Source organism: Colobus angolensis, unplaced genomic scaffold (assembly GCF_000951035.1).
Source record: "Colobus angolensis palliatus isolate OR3802 unplaced genomic scaffold, Cang.pa_1.0 Scaffold3, whole genome shotgun sequence".
Classification (NCBI taxonomy): Eukaryota; Metazoa; Chordata; class Mammalia; order Primates; family Cercopithecidae; genus Colobus; species Colobus angolensis.
In genome coordinates this window covers 7,491,291-7,513,533 of record NW_012116265.1, presented here as the reverse complement: position 1 = coordinate 7,513,533, position 22,243 = coordinate 7,491,291, and positions in this window count along the sequence as shown.

The following is a 22,243-nucleotide window of genomic DNA, read 5'->3' as shown; positions in this document are numbered from 1 at the left end:
GAGAAAATGAAGACATTCTCATGATTAACAAGCCATTAGAAGTGAATTATAAAACATACCCTGGAGCCAGAATATCATTTTACTTACTGTTAAAAATGGAGAATCTATATTTCAATTGAAAGAATGTTCACTATAAGCAAGACTTTGCTCTGTATCCTTAAATATGTGTCTGTGCAGTGAGAAACATTTTAAGTTTATAATACTATAAATTAGAAGGCAAGAAGTTTAAGTCAGTAACTTATCTATTTGACAACATAACTAGAGAGATAAAAATGAAAGATTAAAAATAACATATACTTACAAATTGTAGGTTGTTCCTAAAATCATCAGTCTGTAAAAGTGTAAATTCATTATAAAGGTCATCAATTTATAGAAGTAGAAAAGTGAGTCAACTTAACTCTCAGGAAATATACATAGTGGAAAATATTGTTGATACATTATTTATTTAGAAATTTATTTAAACAATTGCATGTATATGATATAAAATATATAGAGACATTCATACTATGCACTTTTATATAAAGAAAAATCAATATATGCATATGTGAATATATATATGTTTGTCTGCATATATGTATATACACATGTATGTATGAGATTACTATATACATTAAATACAATATGAGCATGCTGTAATTTTAAAGAGTTAAAATGTCTTGAATTCAGTTCTCAGGCATGCCCTGTAATTTTTTAATCAACTCACTTCACTTGATTTTTTTTTAAGTGCTTATCACAATCTGAATGGTTTCTTTCTTTACAAGTAGGTTGACTGGGTTATTCTTTGTCTACCCTCAACTAAAATGTGAGCTTCCTGTGAATTTTTTTGAGTAACAAATAATCAGCTCCCAGGATAGGACTAGGATCGTAGTAGGGACCTCTATAAGTATTCTTTGAATGAATAAATAAATCTACCATTGAACATCAATGAATAAACTATAATTTGTGAGCCTACATTTTATTGTGTCTTTTTCTTTTCAATCCCCAAGGCATATTGAAGGAATCTTTAATAACCCAATATTATATTAGTGAAGGAAATATTGCTTGATTTTGGTAATTATTTCACAAGGTACACATATATCAAATCATCGCACTGTGCACCTTGAATATATTCAATTTTTACTTGTCAATAACATATAAATAGAGCTGAAAAAATAAATTATTAATGAGAATATTGCACCACTCGAGTGATTCCTCACACCACTGTGAGGGATGAGTAGGAACTGTACCCCTTTCATTTAAGCATAATAAAAGACAAATTACAAGTAGATCTAGCCAAAAAAATTAATATGTGTCCTGGGGAACATGTGAAATGTAGACCTAAAAAGTCTAAGAGTGACAGGCTCTGGTAGTGGGAAGGAGCCTGGGATTTGAGGGGTAACTGAACTCTCCCTGTTAAGTGTCCAAGTTTCGGCTATACTTGCTGTTATGTGTTCAAGGAAGGAAATTCAGGGTGGTGACGTTTACAGAGACTGAAGAGACAGAGGCTGGGGGTGCAGAGGTTGAGTGAGAAAGGCGGTAGCATCCAGATTATATGCGGATTTCCAAAGATTTTAGCTTTTATGCTCATAAAGTGGGGAGCAGTTAGAAAATTCTGAGCTGATGGGTGGCATGACTAATGCTTGAAATGGGTCACCCTAGCTTCTGTGTTGAGCATAGAAAGTAGGAGAGAGAGGTGGAGGGGAAGACTAGTGTAATAATTCAGGAGATATTTATGATTCCTGGCTCAGGTGGTAACCGTTATCATGTTTCACCTGGAACATTACAAATAGTCCCTGCTCTCTTTAACTGTCCTTCTTACTCTCTTCTCCTAAATCAATGATGTTGGCTAGAAACTAAAAGTGAAAGAAAGAATGTAGAAGTCAGCTGTAGGGTCTCAGTTCAGGCAGCCAGCTCAAAGCAAGACCACACTGAGGGCAGGAAAGAGCTTCAGTTTAAGAGAAATTTGGATTATTTTGATCATTATATTGTATTAAATTAATTAATAAATAAACTGAGACTATTCTTGTGAATATAACTGACCATATATATATTTTTTAATTTCTTGTCCGGACGCAGTTGTTCACATCTGTAATCCCATCATTTTGGGAGGCCAAGGCAGGGTTGAGGGGCCGGGGGGATCACTTAAGGCCTGGAGTTCGAGACCAGCCTGGGCAACATGGTGAAATCTTGTCTCTAATAAAAATACAAAAAGTAGCCAGGCATGGGGCAAGTGCCTGTAATCCCAACTACTCAGGAGGCCGAGGCAGGAGAATCGCTTGCACCTAGGAGGCGGAGTTGCAGTGATCTGGGATCGCACTATCGCACTCCAGCCTGGGTGACAGAGCAAGACTCTGTCTTAAAAAAATACACACACACACACACACACACACACATATATATATATGTTTAATTTCTCAAGAGAGGACATAAGCTATGAGACTCAACCGATATTTTATCTGAGGGCAACAGAAAACCAGTTTCAAGAGAGCTTGAATGGTAGCCAGAACTAAGAAAAAAAATGTTTTTTGCTTTTTATTTTTTCCATTACATCCAGTAAGTTCTGCTCTTTTAACAGATTGGCAAAATGGGAGTTGTATTTACGTCTGTGGTGCTGTTTTTCCTCAGAAAATGCTACAAACTCTTGATACTGGGAAATTAAAGATACTAGGAATCCCTGAAGTAATACAAATCTTATTTTTCTTGTATTTTCTAAAAGCTGAATATAAGTCCCTTTGAAAATATTATCTAAATGAAGTGAAGTGAGTATACTCTTTTGAAACTCATGATGTACATGAGATTGCCTTCTAGCTTTGTCAGTTCCTAGCAGGTCATTTCATATTTAGACCTTCTCTTACCTGTAAATCGCAGAAAATATTTCTATTACAGGTATTTTTGAGAAGAAGAATACAAATTATAATGTTGAAAAACTGCCTGATTCAGTAACTATAAATGAAGTGGGCGATTAATAAAACCTTATTCATCTAAAGTCTAACATCAATAAAAAAACTACTTTTTCTTTCTATTTTAGTTAGATTTTGAGTGTAATTGCTTGAAATAATTACATCTCTCATTTCATGGAAAATTATCAACATTGATCTATACAAGACCCGTCTCTTGTTGACTGAATGTTTTATTCATTTTTAACTTCATTCCCTACTCTCAGTCAACATTTACTTTTCAGAAGTATTTTCTATGCATCACTTTGTTGATACATGCTTTTATAACATATCTATTATTGTTTGTGGCGCATATTATTTTAATTTATAAGTATGGTATTGTTTTGTAGATTTTATCTCTTTCTCATTATTATTATTTTTTATCTCCCCATTGTTTCCTTCTTTAGCTCTGTCTATGTCTATATGACGACTATCTAGTCTTGCTGCATTATCCTCAAAGATGTGCACCCACCACGTTTTACAAATACATTTCCCCAGTCATAGACAACCACACTACTTAAAACAGCCCATTCTCCACAAATACAACTGTGATTAATATCTACACTCATGTCCCCCGAGGGGCCTATATGAGAATTTCTTTGGGACATAACCCAGATGTAAGCAAATATTTCAATTTACTTAAAATTGTGCCATAAATTGTCCAAAATGTTGCACCAGACTTGAATTCCACCAGTAATACAGAGTGTTCCTGTATTTCAACATCTGTTTATATTCCAACACCAACTTGACTTATCCAACCGTTTAAAATGTGTGAAGTTAAGAAGTATAAAGCAATATCTTCTTGTTTTAATTTATACTTTTCCGTTTCTGATGTGGTTTAGAGTCTGTTGTTGTTTTGATGCTTTCAGCTTTGTCAAATGCTTTAATGTAATCTTTATTCATGCTTCATTTGTTTTCATCTTTCTTCTGGTTATTGTTGATAATGATGATTTGCAGGAGCTCTTTGCGTATTCTTAGTCAGTCCTTGATATTTTTTGATTTTGCAAATATTTCTCTCAATTGGGCAGAGAGAAAATGTATGTCATAGTGGTAAAGAATGTGGATTCTTCACTTACTTTCCAAGTAATCTTAGATAAGTTACTTACCTAGGTTTTTGTTGGTTTTCTTTTTGAGTCATCAGCAAAATGAGCATAACTACTCTGGCACACAGTAAACACTATACAGGTATTTGTTCTTATCATCTCTTGTTTGATTTTATTCATGGCGTTTTTGTTTAAGATAAATTCTTCATGTTGAGTTGTCACTGAATTTTTTATAGTTCAGAGTTTGTGGGTTTTGTTTAGAAAGTCTTACTTCACTCTTATCACGAGGTGTTGCACAGTCTTTTCTTCTATTAAATTTGTTGTCTGACTCTTCACTTGTGGACGTTTAATCTATTGAATATATTGTAATTTTAACGTTGAATATGGTATTAGATAAGGATCCAGTTTTCTTTTTTCTCCAGGTTGAGCCATTTGTGACAGTCTCAACTGCAAAGCCCCATTCATTCGTGTGGCCACCTAACCACTTACAGTTTTAAAATGTGACACAAACAAACTGTAAACTAAGAGTGTAACAATAGCTTTGACGTTAGTGTTGAAATGGAGAATACGACGTGGAGTAAGTGGGAAAGAGCATCTGAATTTATGGTCTAATCTGCCCCCAGAAATCAAGGATTTTGTGAGCTACAATTTCTGATTCTATGATATAAGTAATCATTTGATTCTAATAAAATAATTTTGTCACCTTTCAAAGGAAAGGTAATCTTCATTACATCCTAAATGACTGCATCCATATGGTTTTGGAATTGCTATTTAAAAGACAAAGCTTTCCTTTTTAAGCTCCCTCTGTGTTCCTTTCCCTCCTCTTCCCAGTATAATCTGATTTAGTTAAGAGTGGACATGAATGGATTCTGTTTCTTCAAAGAAATAAAAAAAAATCTCATTCACAATTACTGTAATTATTACATATGGAATGGAGAAAGAAGAGGAAAGGAATGTAAGATGGTGATAGGTTAAAAGGATCATGGGCTTTGAAGGTAGATATCTTTGGGGTGTAAATCTTGGCTAAATATTTTTTAATGTACGTATCTACTCCAATACTCAATTTTCTCATCCCTACTGCATACATTTCTGATGTTATTTTAATAAAAGAACAGACCTCTTAAGTTTCTAGCCAAATGTTTGGTAATATAATAGTCAATACATGTTAATCTTTTGTCTTTTGCTTTCTTAAATATAAAATTAGAAAGTCAATTTACAATTATAAATGTAATTTTCTTTATAAAGATAATGTTTTAACTGGCTTACATTTTATGTTTTTCAGACTTGCATCATTTATATTTTTAATTCAACGAGGATGAGAAAATTGATTAACATAAAATCTTTTCATGTCTGTTTCTGATGAGAGACTAGCTGAATCCAAGAAGAGAAGCCCTTGAATAGTGTATTGAATACTAGACAAACATTCACACATTGGCTTCTTTGGTGCCAGGTAATTAGAATTTGTAATTTGGTCTTAATTAAATTGCAGACTACCCAAAGGCCTTGATCAGTGGCCTTTTGACTGCCTCCACCCTGTTTGGAGGAAACCAACAAAACACAAACTAGCCTTTAAAAGTATGCCCATTGATTTCTCCTCATCTCCCCGAACATATCCAACCCCAGCAGATATATACTTACATTGGGTATAACGTCAACATATATCCAATGTGCCAATTAAACACAGAGCTCCTCTAAACTACCAAACATGTTATTATTATTATTATTATTATTTTAATTTTTAAAACATTTCTAACTTAACAGAAACATTGGCTGGGCAGCACTATTTGTATCATTCCTATGTACTAGCAACTTCTCAACAGTATTGAACTTGATCTTCAAAACTCTCCCCAGGTAGGGCTATTTTTCCTTTGACTTTTGTCTATTGTTTTTCCTTCCTGTTTTCCCTCCTCTGTTTTTGATGCTTGTTATTTTGGTTAGCATGTTTCTGATCAGCATGAAAACTGCCCGGGAGCTTTTCTGTCTTGCAGAGCTGGTTAATGAGATTGTTGCTGCCTTCAGATTCTATAAAGGACTTCTTCAATATTGGGTGAGATTAAAGTAGAAATCAAGAGTTTATTTTTCAGTTGAATCTATGTAAGTCTGTTAAAAAAGCAATGGACTCAGGGTCAAACATCTGTAATTGAGCTTCACTCTACAGATTATTAATTGTATGACTGTATTTCTCAGTTTCCTCATCTATAAAACCACGTTAGCAAAAACTGCCTGCCTACTTCAAAAGGCACATATAAAAACTGAACCAAAAGCCATACAAAACGAAGGGGATAGCTCATTTGCTTTACTCGGAATGACAATTCAACATAGTATTTTAAATTCCTGTCTTTTAAAACAGTGATTTCACACATATTGGCTCATTAAATTCTTATTATCAAGAGTTGTTTAACACATTTGAGAACACAAAACAATGGCCTTTTCTGTCCCTTTTTTAGATGGTAATTATTCTTTAGTAAAGTCGGGTTGTTTTCATTGAAAATGAATTTAGGTTTTTAATCAGGATTAGCACAAATCGATGTGTTCTCAGTTGTTGAAAGTTAAACTAGTATTGCTGTATTTCAATGATTGCTAGAATAAAGAAGTAAAAAATCAAAATATTTGGAGCAAAGCTTTATACATTATATAAATGCATAATCATATTTGCATAGGTAAACGACAATTTTTTTTTCTATTTTTGGTAAGCAATAAGTTAATATATTATGTAAGAATGAAAAGGATTCAAATATTTGCCTGTTTCTAATCTTAAGAATGAAGAAAGGATCAAAGTGAGACAGCCAGGCGGGAAGAGTTCCCTGGCAAAACTCCAATCTACCTGAGCACTGAGGTGGAGCCACAAAAATCCGGGTCATCTGCAACCCGGAGGAACCTGGCCCCTCCTCTTCCTGTGTGTAATCTGGGATTTAATCTGTGAGGAGGGAACGCCAAGGGCAGGAAGCACAGGCTCTGACCTTTTTTTTCTTTATGCCTAATAAATCCCATTTTTCTCACTCTTCAAATAGGCTTCAAGCCTAAACCTAAATTTTCATGACCGTCGAACAAGGACTCCATCTTTAGCTGAACTAAGGAAAAGTCCTGGGACAAAATTCTTTGCTAAAAATACATGAGGTCGCTTTCTTCTTCTTCGTCTGAAAAGAAATATATTTCAATGGTTAATGTTTTAGTAATTCAAAAATTATCAAGCATTTGTTCACAACCATAAGTTATGCATTGTTTTATATTCCTACTTGATAATAGACTGTAATTGTCTTATTAAACTGCCGATGTTGATCTTTGTGACTCATTGCATTGATTATAAGCAGTGTTTTGTGTGTGTGTGTGTGTGTGTGTGTCAAATTTGGGGTTCTGGGCATGGCTGCTGGTAGCCTGTATCCAATATCCTGTATTAATTCTAATATTTGCATTTTTAACATATTTTCAAGTTGCTAAAATAGCAAAGCTTCAAGGCCAGTCTGACCAATGTGGCAAAACCCCGTCTCTACTAAAAGTACAAAAATTAGCCTGATGTGGGGGTGCATGCCTGTAATCCCAGCTACTTGGAAGTCTGAGGCAGGAGAATCTCTTGAACCCAGAAGGCAGAGATTGCAGTGAGCCGAGATCTCACCACTGCACTCCAGCCTCGGCGATAGAGTGTGACTCCGTCTGAAAAATAAAATAAAATAAAAATAGCAAAGCTATGTATGGTTTCTCTGAGTTTTGTAATTTATCGTTATTAACTGTAGAAATTTATTATATGATACATATAAGTAAATTTGGATTGGGTTAATTTTATTTAATTTTTGAATATAGTTCTTCAATATAAACTTTATCTTAGACCTCAAGAAATAAAAATAAAGTAGATATACAAACAAACACAAATGTATGCAGTCCTTGCCCAATTTAAGACATTAACTTTGGATAAATTAAAGTTATATGTTGCAATTCCTGCAGCAACCACTAAAAATAATACAATAATATTATATCTAGAAATCTGATAGAGTAATTAAAATAAAGCATTAAAAAGTTTATTAATCCCCAAAAAGTTAGGACACACACACAGACAGATACACAAACAATAGCAGTTAGAGGACCCAAATAAAATCATCATCGTAATTATACCAGGAAAAGATTGCTAAGTAGAATTTTAAAAGGATCAATTGTATCCTGTCTATAAGACATGCATGTTAGAAACAAAAATAGGATGGATATATTTTAAAAGTATAGTAGTTATAAATATCTGAGCCCAATAAAAGATTATCAAATGTAGTGAAACAAAAACTGTCAGAAGTTAAGAGATGTATAGAAATTCACAATTATAGTTGTTGACTTTTACTCCTCTCATTCAGTAATGAATACATTACTAGACAAAGAATCAATAAAGATATGAAAGATGAAAATGACACTACCAACTCCTTTAACCTAGTTTTTATTTACAGAACGTAGCACCCAACAACTGCAGAATGAATATTTTTTCCAATCTCATGTAGAAAGTTCATCAAGATAGACCATATTATGGGCTATAAACAAATCTCAATACATTTCAAAAACAAAATAAAAATAAAACAAGTAAGTTTTCTGACCACTGTAAAGTTGTAACAGGAAACATAGCCTTAACAATGTTTTGAAAAGAGCCAAACATTTAAACATTTCTAAAGAACTTATGAGCAATTAGCAAGTATTTTTTAACCAAATAATAATGAAAGTGCGACACATCAAAATCAGTGGAATAGAGTTAAAGCAGTGCTTTATTTCAGAACATGTGATTTTAAATTCTATATTAGAAAGAATAATAACCTAAAGTAAAATATACAAACTTTCATCTTTGGGAAGTATAAAAAATAATATCAAATTAAACTCAAGAAAAACATAAATAATGAACAAAAATTAGAAATAACTCATGCTGTAGAAAAATCAATTAAAAAGTAATTCTTTGAAAAATTTAAAAAGTATATATAAAAGTCTAGCTAGATAGTTCAAGATTAAAAAAAGGGAAAATATAAGTTACCAATATTGGGAATGAAGACAGGGATACCATTTCATACTCTAGAGATTAAAAATTGAATAAATACTATAAATAAATTTATGCCTATTTTTCAACTTAAATGAAATGAATAATGGCTGAGAAAATGCAATTACGAATGCATACCAATAAAATTATATAATAATGAATAGAAAACATAAATAATTCTTGTATTAGTTTTCTATTGCTGGTGTAACAAATTACCACAAACCTAGTGACTTGAAACTACACAAAAAATTTGTCTTATGTTCTGTAGGTCAATACCTAAAATGAGTCTCACTGGACTAAAATCAAGGTGTAATCCAGACTGCCTTTTTTCTAGAGACACTAGGGAAAAGACTTTCCTGCCTTTTCCATTTTCTAGAGAGCATCTGAATTACTTGGCTCATGGTCCCTTTGTCTATCTTCAAAGCCAGCAATGACCAATTAAGCCCTTCTTGAATTGCATCTCTCTGATACTGGCTTTTTTATCTTCTTATTCTACATTTAAGGACACATGTGATTACATTGAGCCTTTCCAGATAATACAAGATAAATTCCTTATCTTAAAATCAGCTGGTTAATACTATAATTGGTCTCATAATTCTACTTTGCTATAAAAAGTAGCACATTCACAAGTTGTGGAAATGAGGATGTAGATATTTGTGTGAGGCCACTATTCTGTTTACTCTAGCTCACTCTATATATTAAATCTGTTTACCATAGCCCACTCTATATGTTAAATCACTCTAAGCTCAGAACTTTGGCTTAGACAACTCTAAGCCCAAATGCTTTCATATGCAAAATCTATTCAACATTTATGGGAGAAATAATATACATTTTACAACAAATTATTCAGAATAAAAATATATTTGTCAACCCCTGTTTGTAAAGTTCATGTTCTTATAGAGTAACACTTGATCAAGACATTACAAGGAAAGAGTAGTATACACCAATAATGTCATAAGCATAGGTATATAAATCCTAAACAAAATACGAGCAAATCAAATGCAATATTGTATGAAAGGAATTACACATCATAACCAAATGGAATTTATATCAGGAATGCAAGTTACTTTAGTATTTGAAAGTTAATTAATGCATGTCACAAAATTAATGAAGGAAAACAGAAGAAAAATCATATGAGCCTATCTATAAATGTAGAAAAAGTATTTGACCATACTCATTCATAATAAAAGCCTACTAAAATAAAAGAGAACTTTCTCAACTTTATAAGAGGTATCTATAAATCTACAGGGAGCATACTTAATAGTAAAAGACAGAAGATTTTCCTCTTGAGATTAAGGACAAGGCAAGGATACCCCTCTTTTCTCTTTTATTCAACATTGTTTGGAGGTCCCAGTAATTGCTGTAAGAAAAAAAAAGAATGAATGAAGCAAACTTCTTTACTCATGGATAACAGGAATGATCACATTAAACAGCATAAGAAACATTCAAAAAACAAGTAAACAAAAAACTACCAGAGAGTGATTTTAGCAAGATTGCAGGGCATACAGTAAATAACCTAACATCAATAATATTTCTGCATACTAATAACAAATCATTAGAAAATTTAAAAAGTATTTAATATAAGATGGTATCAAAACATGAAAATACTTAGGGATATATTTAAAAATATTTGCACAACAACTGTACTGTGAAAACTCTGTCAATATAAACTCTGTTGATAGATATTAAAGAAGACCTAAATAAATATAGAAATATACTGTGTTCATGAATTGGAAAGCTCAGTATTGTTAAGACATTAATTTTCCCCAAATTGAACCACAGATTCAATGTAATCCCAGTTACTTTTTTTCTTTTTGGTAAACAATGACAAGCTGATTTTAAAATTGAATTAAAACACAGGTCTACACAAAAATTTACACAGAAATGTTCATAGCAGCGTTATTCATAATAGCTAAAATGTGGAAAAATCTGAACGTCTATGAATGGGTAAATGGATAAGCAAAATGTGTATATTCATAAACTGGAAAATCATTTGTCCATAAAAAAGAAGTAGCAGTACATGCTACCACATGGATGTACCTTGAAAACCTTATACTGAAATGTTTGCAGTGAAAGAAACAAGTCACAAAAGACCACATATTACGTGATTCTATTTATGTGACATATCCAAAATAAGCCAGTGTACAGAGATGGAAAGTGCCTTGGTGCTTGCCTAAAGCTGGGAGAATAGGAAAGTTGGAGTTGATAGCTAATAAATATGGGGTTTCTTTCTGAGGTCATGAAAATGTTCTACAGTTGACTGTGGTGATAGTTGTACACTTCAAATGGGTGACTTATATAGTATGTTAATTATATCTTAAAAGATCTGTTACCTCAAAAAAGAAATCACAATAAAAAAATTAAACAGCAAAGTAAATGGTATAGGATACTCAATGCAATTTTTTAAAAGGAGAGCAAGGTGAAAGATATATACTACCTTATATCAAGATTTAATATAAAACTATAAGACCGCAATAGTCATAGTGCAATCTTGGGATAAGAATAGACATATAGATTAATGGAACAGAATATTGAATCCAGAAATACACTCACAACACATGGTCACTTGATTTTAACAAAGTTCAAAGGTGGTTCAATGAAAAAAAAACAAAGGTCTTTCTAACAAATGATAATGGAACAAGTGTGTGTTTGTGTGGGCAAAAATGAACTTCCACTATTACTTTACAATAATTAACTGATCTATAAACCTAAATATAAGAGCTAAAAGTATTTCAGAAGAAAATTTAGGAGAAAATCTGTGTGTTCTTAAAAGTGTTCAAGAATTCTTAGATAAGACACAAAGAATCATCATCCATAAATAAAAAGAATTGATAAATTGGTTTTAATCAAAATTTAAAATGTTTATACTTGAACGATAGTGCTTAAGAGATTCCTACATATAGAACGACAATACTACCATCTTGAAAACTCATGAAAGTACAAAACTCTCTAGAACAGAAATGTTACATAATTTACATAAATGAAAAAGAGAAAAGAGTCAAACATTATCACAGCAAAAACCCACCACATTATAAAGGTAAACAAACAAGAGAAGAAAAATAACAAAGAATACCTGTAACAATCAAAAACAATAAACAAAATGACCAAAGTAAGTCCTTACCTATCAATAACAACTTTGAATATGAATGATTAAAATTCCTCAATTAAAAAATATAAATGGGTTGTTGCCCTGAATGGGAAAAAAAAAAAAAAAAAAAACCCAGACCCAACTATATGCTTTTTACACAAAGTCACTTCAGTTGTAAAGCCACAAATAGACTGAAAGTAAAAGGATGGATAACATCATTCCACACAAAGAGAAGTCAAAAGTTCTAGGAGTAAGTAAACTTATATTAGACAAAATAGACTACAATCAAATAAAATAACAAGAGACAATGAAGGTCATTATATAATGACCAAGACCAATTCAGCAAGAGGATGTAAAAAGTGTAAATATAAATGTCCAATACTGGAGTGCCCAGATATATGCATAAAGTATTATCAGAACTAATACCTGAATAACCAAAGCAACAAAGAGAGATAGAGACCTCACCACAATAACAGTTGGGGACTTTGGCACCCTGCTTTCACTCTGGACAGACCATCGAGACAGAAAATCAACAAGGAAATGTTGGACTCACTCTTCACTATAGACCAAATGGACCTAACAGACATTTACAGAACATTCAATTAAACAGCTGCAGAATACACACTCTTTTCATTAGCACACAGAACAACATCCAGAACAGAGCATATGTTAGGCCACAAAACAAGTCTTAACAAATTTTAAAAAATAGAAATCATACTAAGTATCATTCCAGACCACAATGAAGTAAAACTAGAAATCAATGATAAATAGAATTTTGGAAACTGCACAAATACATGAAAATTAAACACATGCTCCTGAGTGATCATTCATCAATGAAGAAATTAAGAAGAAAATTAAAACATTTCCTGAAAGCAACAAAAATAGAAACTCAGCATACCAAAACCATGGGATACGGCAAAAGCAGCGCTAAGAGAGAAGTTTCGCAATAAACCCTTACATAGAAAACTAGAAATATTTCAAATAAACAACCTGAGGATGCACCTCAAGGAACTAGAAAAATCAATAAACTAAACCTGAAATTAGCAGAAGGAAAGAAAGAGTAAAGATCAGAACAGAACTAAACAAAATAGGCTTTAAAAAATACAATGAATCAACAAAACGAAAGGTTGGTTTTGCAAAAAGATAACATTGATAAACTACTAATTATACTAACCAAGAAATAAGTAAGAAGACCTAAACAAATAAAATCAGACATAAGGAAGCAGACATTACAACTGATACCAAAGAAATTCAAAGACTCACTACAAACTTCTGTGAACAATTATGCACTAACAAATTGTAAAACCTAGAGAGAGTGAGTAAATTCCCGGACATATACAAGCACCAAGATCGAACCAGGAATAAATAAAAAACCTGAACAGACCTATAATGAGTAACAAGATTGAATCTGTAATAAAAAGTTTTACAACAAAGAAAAGCCCGGTACCGATACATTTATTACTGAATTCCAACAAACTTACAAAGAAGTACTAATACCAATTCTTCTCAAACTATTCCCAAAAGGAGATGAGGAAGAATTTCTTCCTAAATCATTCTAAGAGGTCAAAATGACCCTGATACCAAAAGCAGACAAGGACCAAACAAAACAAAAAAAGGAAACAAAGGCTAATATTCGCGATGAACATAGATTCAAAAATCGTCAACAAAATACTAGCAAACCAGATCCAACAACAATTAAAAAGACTATATCATGATTAAGTGGGATTTATCCCAGGGATGCAAGAATAATTCAACAAATGCAAATCAATATGTGACACATCACATTAACAGAATGAATTACAACACCACATTATAGTTTCAAAGTACACAGAGAAAAACATTTGATAAAATTCAACTTTCCTTCATAATTAGGGCTTTCAACAATTGAGGCGTAGAAGAAGCATATCTCAATCTAATAAAGTCTATATATGACAAACCCATGGCTAATATCCTACTAAATGGGAAGTAGAACAAGAATGCCCACTTTTACCACTTTTAATCAACATTCTACTAGAAGTCTTAATGAGAACACTCAGGGAAGAGGAAATAAAAGCATTCAAACTAAAAAAGAGAAAGTGAAATTGTCCTTCTTTGTAGAAGAAATTTTCTTATATAATAAAATATCCTAAAGACTGCCAAAAAGGTCTTCAAACTGATAAATTCAGTAAAATTTCAGTATATAAAACCAATAAGCAAAAATCAGTTGCTTTTCTATGTACCAGTAATAAACTAGCTGAAAAAGAAATCAAGAAAGCAATCCCACTTACAACGGCTATAAAAAATACCTAGGAATAAATTTAGATAAGGAGGTAAAAGACCTCTACAATAAAAACTATGACACATTAATGAAAGAAATTGAAGAGGGAAGAAACAAATGGAAATGCCTCCTATGCTTATATATTTTAAAAAATATTGTTAAAGTGATAATACTACCCAAAGCAATCTACAGATTTAATGCAGTTACTATCAAAATACCAGTGACATTCTTCACAGAAATAGAAAAAAAGTCCTAAAATTTGTATAGAACCACAAAAGACCCTGAATAACCAAAGCAACACTAAGCAAAAAGTACAAAGTCAGAGGCATCACAGTATCTAACTTCAAAACATATTGCAAAGCTGTAGTAATCAAAGCAACGTGATATTGGTTTAAAAACAGGCACATAAACCAATGAAGCAGAATAGAGAACTCAGAAATAAATCTACATTATTTACAGCCAAAAGACTTTCGACAGAGAAGATACATTAGGGGAAATAATATACCCTTAAATAAATGTTGCTGGGAAAACTGTATCTTCAAATACAGAAGAATGAAATTAGACTCCTACCTCTTACCCTACACAAAAACCAACTCAAAATATATTCAAGATTTAAGTACAAGACCTCAAACTATAAACCTACTAGGAGAAAAAAACATAGAGAAAATACTTCAGGACATTGGTCTAGACAAAGATTTTATGGCTAACACATCAAAAGCATAGGAAACAAAAGAAAAAAAATAGACAAATGAGAATATATTAAACTAAAAATCTTCTGTAAAGCAAAGGAAACAATAGAGTGAAGAGACAGCCTATAGAATGGGAGAAAATATTTGCAGTCTATTCATCTGACAATGGACTAATATTCAGAATATACAAATGACTCACGTGACACAATAGCAAAAAGAAAACCCAAATTTTCCATTAAAATGTAGACAAAGGTGGGCGGATCATGAGGTCAGGAATTTGAGACCAGCCTGACCAACATGGTGAAACCCTGTCTCTACTAAAAATACAAAAACTAGCTGGGCGTGGTGGTGCGTGCGTGCAATCCCAGTAACTCAGGAGGATGAGGCAAGAGAATGCTGGAACCCGGGAGGTGGAGGTTGCAGCAAGCTGATATCGTGCCATTGCACTCCAGGCTGGAAGACAGAGCGAGAGTCCATCTCAAAACAACAATAACAAAACAAAACAAAACAAAAAAAGTAGGCAAAGAATCTGAAAATACATTTCTCAAAAGAAGACATAGAAATGGCAAACAGGTATATGAAAAAATGTTCAACATCACTACTTATCATGGTTATGCAAATAAAAATCACAATGAGACATTTTGCCCAGTTAGAGTGATTATCAGCAAAAAGGCAAAAATATCAAATGCTGCCAAGGATGCAAAGAAAAGTGAACTCTTAGACACTGTTGGTGGGAATGTAACTTAGTACAACCATTATGGAAAATGGTAGGGAGGTTTCTCAAAATATTATAAATAGGACTACCATAAGATCCAGCAATTCCACTACTCTGTATTTATCCAAAAGAAGAAAAACAGTATATGCAAAAAAAGTATGTGCACCCCACCCATGTTTATTACAGCACTCTACAACAGCCAAGATATGGAATCAACATGGGTGTCCATCGACAGATGAACGGATAGAAACTGTAGTATATCTCACCCATGGAATACTATTCAGCCTTAAAAATAATCCTGTCATTTGCAGCAACATAATGGAACTAGGGTTTGTGATGTTAAATGAAATAAACCAGGCACAGAAAGTACCCATTGTCACTCACAAAATAGTTGATCTAACAGAGGTAGAGTGTAGAATAGTGATGACCAGAGGCTGTTAGGGAAGAGCAGCAATGAAGAGAGGCTGGTTGATGTATACAAGCATACAGTTAGAAGAAACTAATTGTAGTGTTCAGTAGCACAGTAGGGTGATGACAGTTAACAATGATTTGCTGTATATTCTAAAATAACTAGAAGAAAAGATCTGAAATGCTTCAAACACAAAGAAATGATAAATATGTTAGGTGATAGCTGTCCTAATTATGCTGATTTGATCGTTATACATCGTATTTGTGTATCAAAATACCACATGTAACCCATAAATATGTAAAATTATTCTGTATTCATAAAAATAAATAAATAGGGATGGGGATAGGAGGACAGAAGTAGGCAGATAAGTGATGGGACTGAGGAAATTAAATAAAAAATACAATTTATATACCTGGGTCAAGTTACTTGAACAAGGCAGTTATGTGGGATGATGAGAGCATCTATAAATGGGATTATTTTAATGCATGCAGAGTGCAAAATCAAAGGCAAGTAGGAAAATATAAACTGCTCACATAGTATCCCCAGGTAAAGCAGATGAAATATACAACTCTCATCTCAACAGGTGTGAAAAAAGCCACATATGCTTGAAGCTTAAAGCACAGCATACATTTGATGACACATTGAACAGACAAAGAGTGTTAAAACCTTGATTTGTAATCCCTTTTATCGCAGACATATTTGTGCATTTGAGCAAGTCACTTTCCTCTCTGAGTTTCTGATTTCTCTGAAAAATGAGAAATTTAAATCAGTTTTCAAGCTCATTCTATACTTTAATGCTTCTTTTATGTCATCTTTACATTGATGCCACTAAATTTCTCTTCATTTTATTTGAATTCCCCTTTATTTTTATATATTTTTCTCTTTCTTTTGAAAAGGGCAATATGTTGAGAGTTTTAAGATCTTTGTTGCCTTCCTTTAATTAGGTTAATTTTGAATTCAATATAAATAGTCATCAATGGCCTTTGAGATTTTGAGTACACATTGAGGCTACATTGATGACCAGGTTCCTGTGGTCAGGAACCACTTTCCGGTGAAGGAGACAAATGCAGCTCAAATTTTAAGTTGCATACATTTTGTAATTCTTTTACAAAATATAATTGACTAACTCTTTTTTAGAAATTTGAAATATTAAAGGATATTATATTAAGTAAATCTTGCAGATTATTAGAAAAATTATTGTTAATTTTTGAATATTTGAACACAAAATGATCACCAAACCTATATTGCCAACATATCCTCTTAATGGATACGATAAAATGGCAGGGGTCAGGTAAGGAAGAGAAAATCTCCCAGCGTGATACAAGAATAGGCAATGTCCTTCGCCCAGTCATGGCCATGTCTCTGAATGCTGCTGATAATCTCTCCCACTGGAGGCAGTTTAACTAAAAGAGCAAATAGGCTCAGCATATGGTTAGCCTAATTATCACTGAAAACAGTAAAACTGATTAACATTTTGATAATGTGTGTTTTAATGAAACCTGCAAAGGTAAGAGGAATATGCACATGCGGTCATATAAATGAAAAATACAAAAATCAATAGAGTTGTTATATTTTCTTATGGTCAGGGCTGCCTTGCAGCCAGGGTAGCTGAGATAATGTCCATCTTCAGAACCAAGGGTCTTTTTCTTTGTTATTTCCTTCATGGAAATAGTCCTTGTTATCATTAATGTATTCATGCCCCTCCCTGTTCTTTCTTTTGGTGTGTCTAAATCTATCTCATATTTAAACCAGCTAAAATTCGCCATCATCTGTGAAGACTGCCTGTATGGGCTTCTTTTGAATGAATATCTTGTCTCTCTAATTCTTTCAGTGGTAATTGTCCTCTTATGATAACATAGCTATAATCTAAAATATTATTTTAGAATATACAGCAAATCATGTTAAGATAACATAACCCTCTTAATATTTATAGAATGCTCTCTTGCTTACTTCTTGTTTCACGAGGGTATGTTTTATTTCTGTAAACAGATTTTAAAGTTATGACATGCTAATTAGGCTGATGAAAATCATTGGTTGGCTGGGATGCTGTTTAAATATTTAGCCTTATTTAAATTATTATTTGTTAAATTCAGTATTATACAAGGTGGAGTTGTGGAGTTAGAAGATGTCATTTTACTGTGCATTTTATATCACTGCTCAGGTGAATAATGTGAATGACAAGTTAGGATCTTCTAATATTTGCATTTAAAAATATTTCTAGTTCTTCAATGTTTTCTTCTGAAATATGATAATTAAGAGAATATGATAATTAAGCGACCAATTAGTGGAATTAGGACTGCTGGTGTTCAAAGTTTTTTTTCTTGTACCTGTGTGACCAAAAGCAAATTTCTTAACTTCACTGTGCTTCAGACCTAGTCTTTGATTTTAAAATGGGGAGAATAATACTACTTTCCTCATTAGTTTTTTTTTTTTTTTTTATACTTTAAGTTCTAGGGTACATGTGCATAACGTGCAGGTTTGTTACATATGTATACTTGTGCCATGTTGGTGTGCTGCACCCATCAACTCGTCAGCACCCATCAATTCATCATTTATATCAGGTATACCTCCCCAATGCAATCCCTCCCCCCTCCCCCCTCCCCATGAGAAGCCCCAGTGTGTGATGTTCCCCTTCCCGAGTCCAAGTGATCTCATTGTTCAGTTCCCACCTATGAGTGAGAACATGCGGTGTTTGGTTTTCTCTTCTTGTGATAGTTTGCTAAGAATGATGGTTTCCAGCTGCATCCATGTCCCTACAAAGGACGCAAACTCATCCTTTTTTATGGCTGCATAGTATTCCATGGTGTATATGTGCCACATTTTCTTAATCCAGTCTGTCACAGATGGACATTTGGGTTGCTTCCAAGTCTTTGCTATTGTGAATAGTGCCACAATAAACATACGTGTGCATGTGTCTTTGTAGTAGAATAATTTATAATCCTCTGGGTATATACCCAGTAGTGGGATGGCTGGGTCATATGGTACATCCAGTTCTAGATCCTTGAGGAATCGCCATACTGTTTTCCATAATGGTTGAACTAGTTTACAATCCCACCAACAGTGTAAAAGTGTTCCTATTTCTCCACATCCTCTCCAACACCTGTTGTTTCCTGATTTTTTAATGATGGCCATTCTAACTGGTGTGAGATGGTATCTCATTGTGGTTTTGATTTGCATTTCTCTTACCACACATCTACAGCCGTCTGATCTTTGATAAACCTGAGAGAAACAAGAAATGGGGAAAGGATTCCCTATTTAATAAATGGTGCTGGGAAAATTGGCTAGCCATAAGTAGAAAGCTGAAACTGGATCCTTTCCTTACTCCTTATACGAAGATTAATTCAAGATGGATTAGAGACTTAAATGTTAGACCTAATACCATAAAAACCCTAGAAGAAAATCTAGGTAGTACCATTCAGGACATAGGCATGGGCAAGGACTTCATGTCTAAAACACCAAAAGCAACGGCAGCAAAAGCCAAAATTGACAAATGGGATCTAATTAAACTAAAGAGCTTCTGCACAGCAAAAGAAACTACCAGCAGAGTGAACAGGCAACCTACAGAATGGGAGAAAATTTTTGCAATCTACTCGTCTGACAAAGGGCTAATATCCAGAATCTACAAAGAACTCAAACAAATATACAAGAAAAAAACAAACAACCCCATCAAAAAGTGGGGAAAGGATATGAACAGACATTTCTCAAAAGAAGACATTCATACAGCCAACAGACACATGAAAAAATGCTCATCATCACTCATTAAGTTTTTATAAGGACTAAATAATATTGATACAAATAAAGCACTTAGAACAGTTCCCAGAAAAAGGTTAATTGCCAATCAATGTTAGCTATAATTACAATTTTGGGATTTGGAATAAAAAGTTGCTTTCATGGTTTTCTAGAGCATGAGCATACTGAATACAAAAACTCCAACTTCAGTTTATGAATATTTGAAATGAACACTACGGCAGCCTGCAAACGTGTTCCATGATCTTGTCCACCCGAGTCCTTCCTCTGACAGCAAGTTGGTGAGTGCTCTGGATGGAGCCAATTCTGATGCTGGCTACCCCCAACCCTTTGCCTTCAGTTGCTGGCTCTCTTCTCACACAAGTTGTATGGGGTGTTCACACACTCAGTTTCTAGCATGGTGTCTCCTTGTAAGAACATTCGCTGCCCAGCCTGCCAATGTTTCTAAAAGCCCTTTTCACGGTCTTTGTTTCCTGTATGATTTTATTAGACACATTTCAATCCATTCTCTGGAAAAGCTTATTTATTTTTCTTTTACGATGGTGTTTTCCTGTCCTGCTGAGTGCTCTCACTCCTTCCCCTGTGGCATAATTTCCTGTGCCTGACTTTAAACAGTACCTCTGGCACATGTACCCTGTGTACGTTCTGTGGAAGCTCGTCATGAAATTTGCTTTATGTCACTGGTTAAATCATTTTATCATTCCTCAAATACTTGCTGAGTAACACCATGTGCCAGGTCCTCTGCTTGGAGGTTTCGATAGCAAGGTGAGCAAGAACCAGTCCTCCTTTTTTTGGGTTTTGAGCTGAGAAGAATGGGACAAATATTAAATAAAGAAATACATACATATATACATAATTTAAAATTATGATAACTTATTTAAAGGAAAAACACAGGACCGTAGACACTGTAATTGAGAAACCTGATTCAAATGCAGTTTAGCTGGACCAAGGGAGAATGTTACGTGAAATGCTTTGGTTTGAGGTGTCTCTGAGTCAATAAAGTTGTGATAACATGGAGGCAGCTTTTTGAAGCTTAAGAAAAGTACACATGTTTTTTTTGGTGTATACACACACACACACACACACAATATATATACAAAATATATATATATATATATTGTGTGTGTGTATATATATATATAATACTACCACATAAATGAAAGCGATGATGCTGAGACAGAGTGTAGAGGGAAGAGAGGGGCCCAGATTCTACCCCTGGGGTAATTCTGACTTTAAAAGTTTGGAAAGATAAAGAGCCATTACAGGAGACAGATAAAAAGTAAACATGTGCATATCCAAGGAGTATCATGTTTGACAAGTCACAAGAGATGTTCTCTCAAGAAGGAGCTAATCATCAATTATCTTATCTGCTACTGAGAAAACTCGTTGGCAGGAAGAGAATGGAGAGGTATAGTAACTGACAGATCACCAGTGACCTTTGCAGTAACAGCTTCAATGACGGAGTGTGGCTGAATGGCTTAGAGAGAATGAAAGAGGAGAGGTGGAGAGAATAGTAAAAAAAATCTTCAGAAAAGTGACGTATGATGATAGTTACTGCCTTCATATTTTCTCTTATTTCTTAGAAACTCAATCCACCATATTGGGCAAACCCCATGGTTACCTAGAATACTGATTTCCATCTCCATCTTCTTTCTCAGTTGAGTATATGGCTTTGTAATCAACAATTGGCCATTGAGTTATAAGAAGAAATGTTGGGCGAGGACATCCAAAAAGTCTCCTGAAAGAACACTGCCAAACAGATTGTGGTCCTCTTCCTTTGTGCTGCCTTCCATCCTGTTATCTGGAATGAAATGCAATGACAGAATATGGAGCTGCTGTTCTTGGCCAAGATGATGAGAACCACATCCTGTCATTGTGACTGCAGTGAATTGGAAGGACACAGTTCCCTAGTAATTTTACAGAGATGCAATACCAGCCCTGGATTGTCAGCATTCCAATTTCACTTCAAAAGAGAGAAGTACATTTCTATCTGCTAAATCTCTCATATTTTGAATTTTCTGTTCTACAAATCTGAATATTATCCTAATTGAGAAAAAAGTCTGGCTGTAAAAAGGAGCAAAAGATTTTTGCAATAAAATTTTAAAATATGCTCAAATGCAGAGAATGCACAAAGAAAGAGTTAAAAGGTAAAAGGGGTTAACTTAAAAAGTGTACTTCTTAAAAAAATGTAGATTGTGGCCAGCTATGATAAATTACATATTTTAAATATATTAAATATATATTTATATTACAGCTCACACTTGTAATCCCCACATTTTGGGAAGCTGAGATGAGAGGATTGCGTGAGTTCGGGGTTCAAAACCAGCCTGGGTAGCATAGTGAAACCTTGTCTCTAACTAGAATTTAAAAAAAAAAAAAAATCA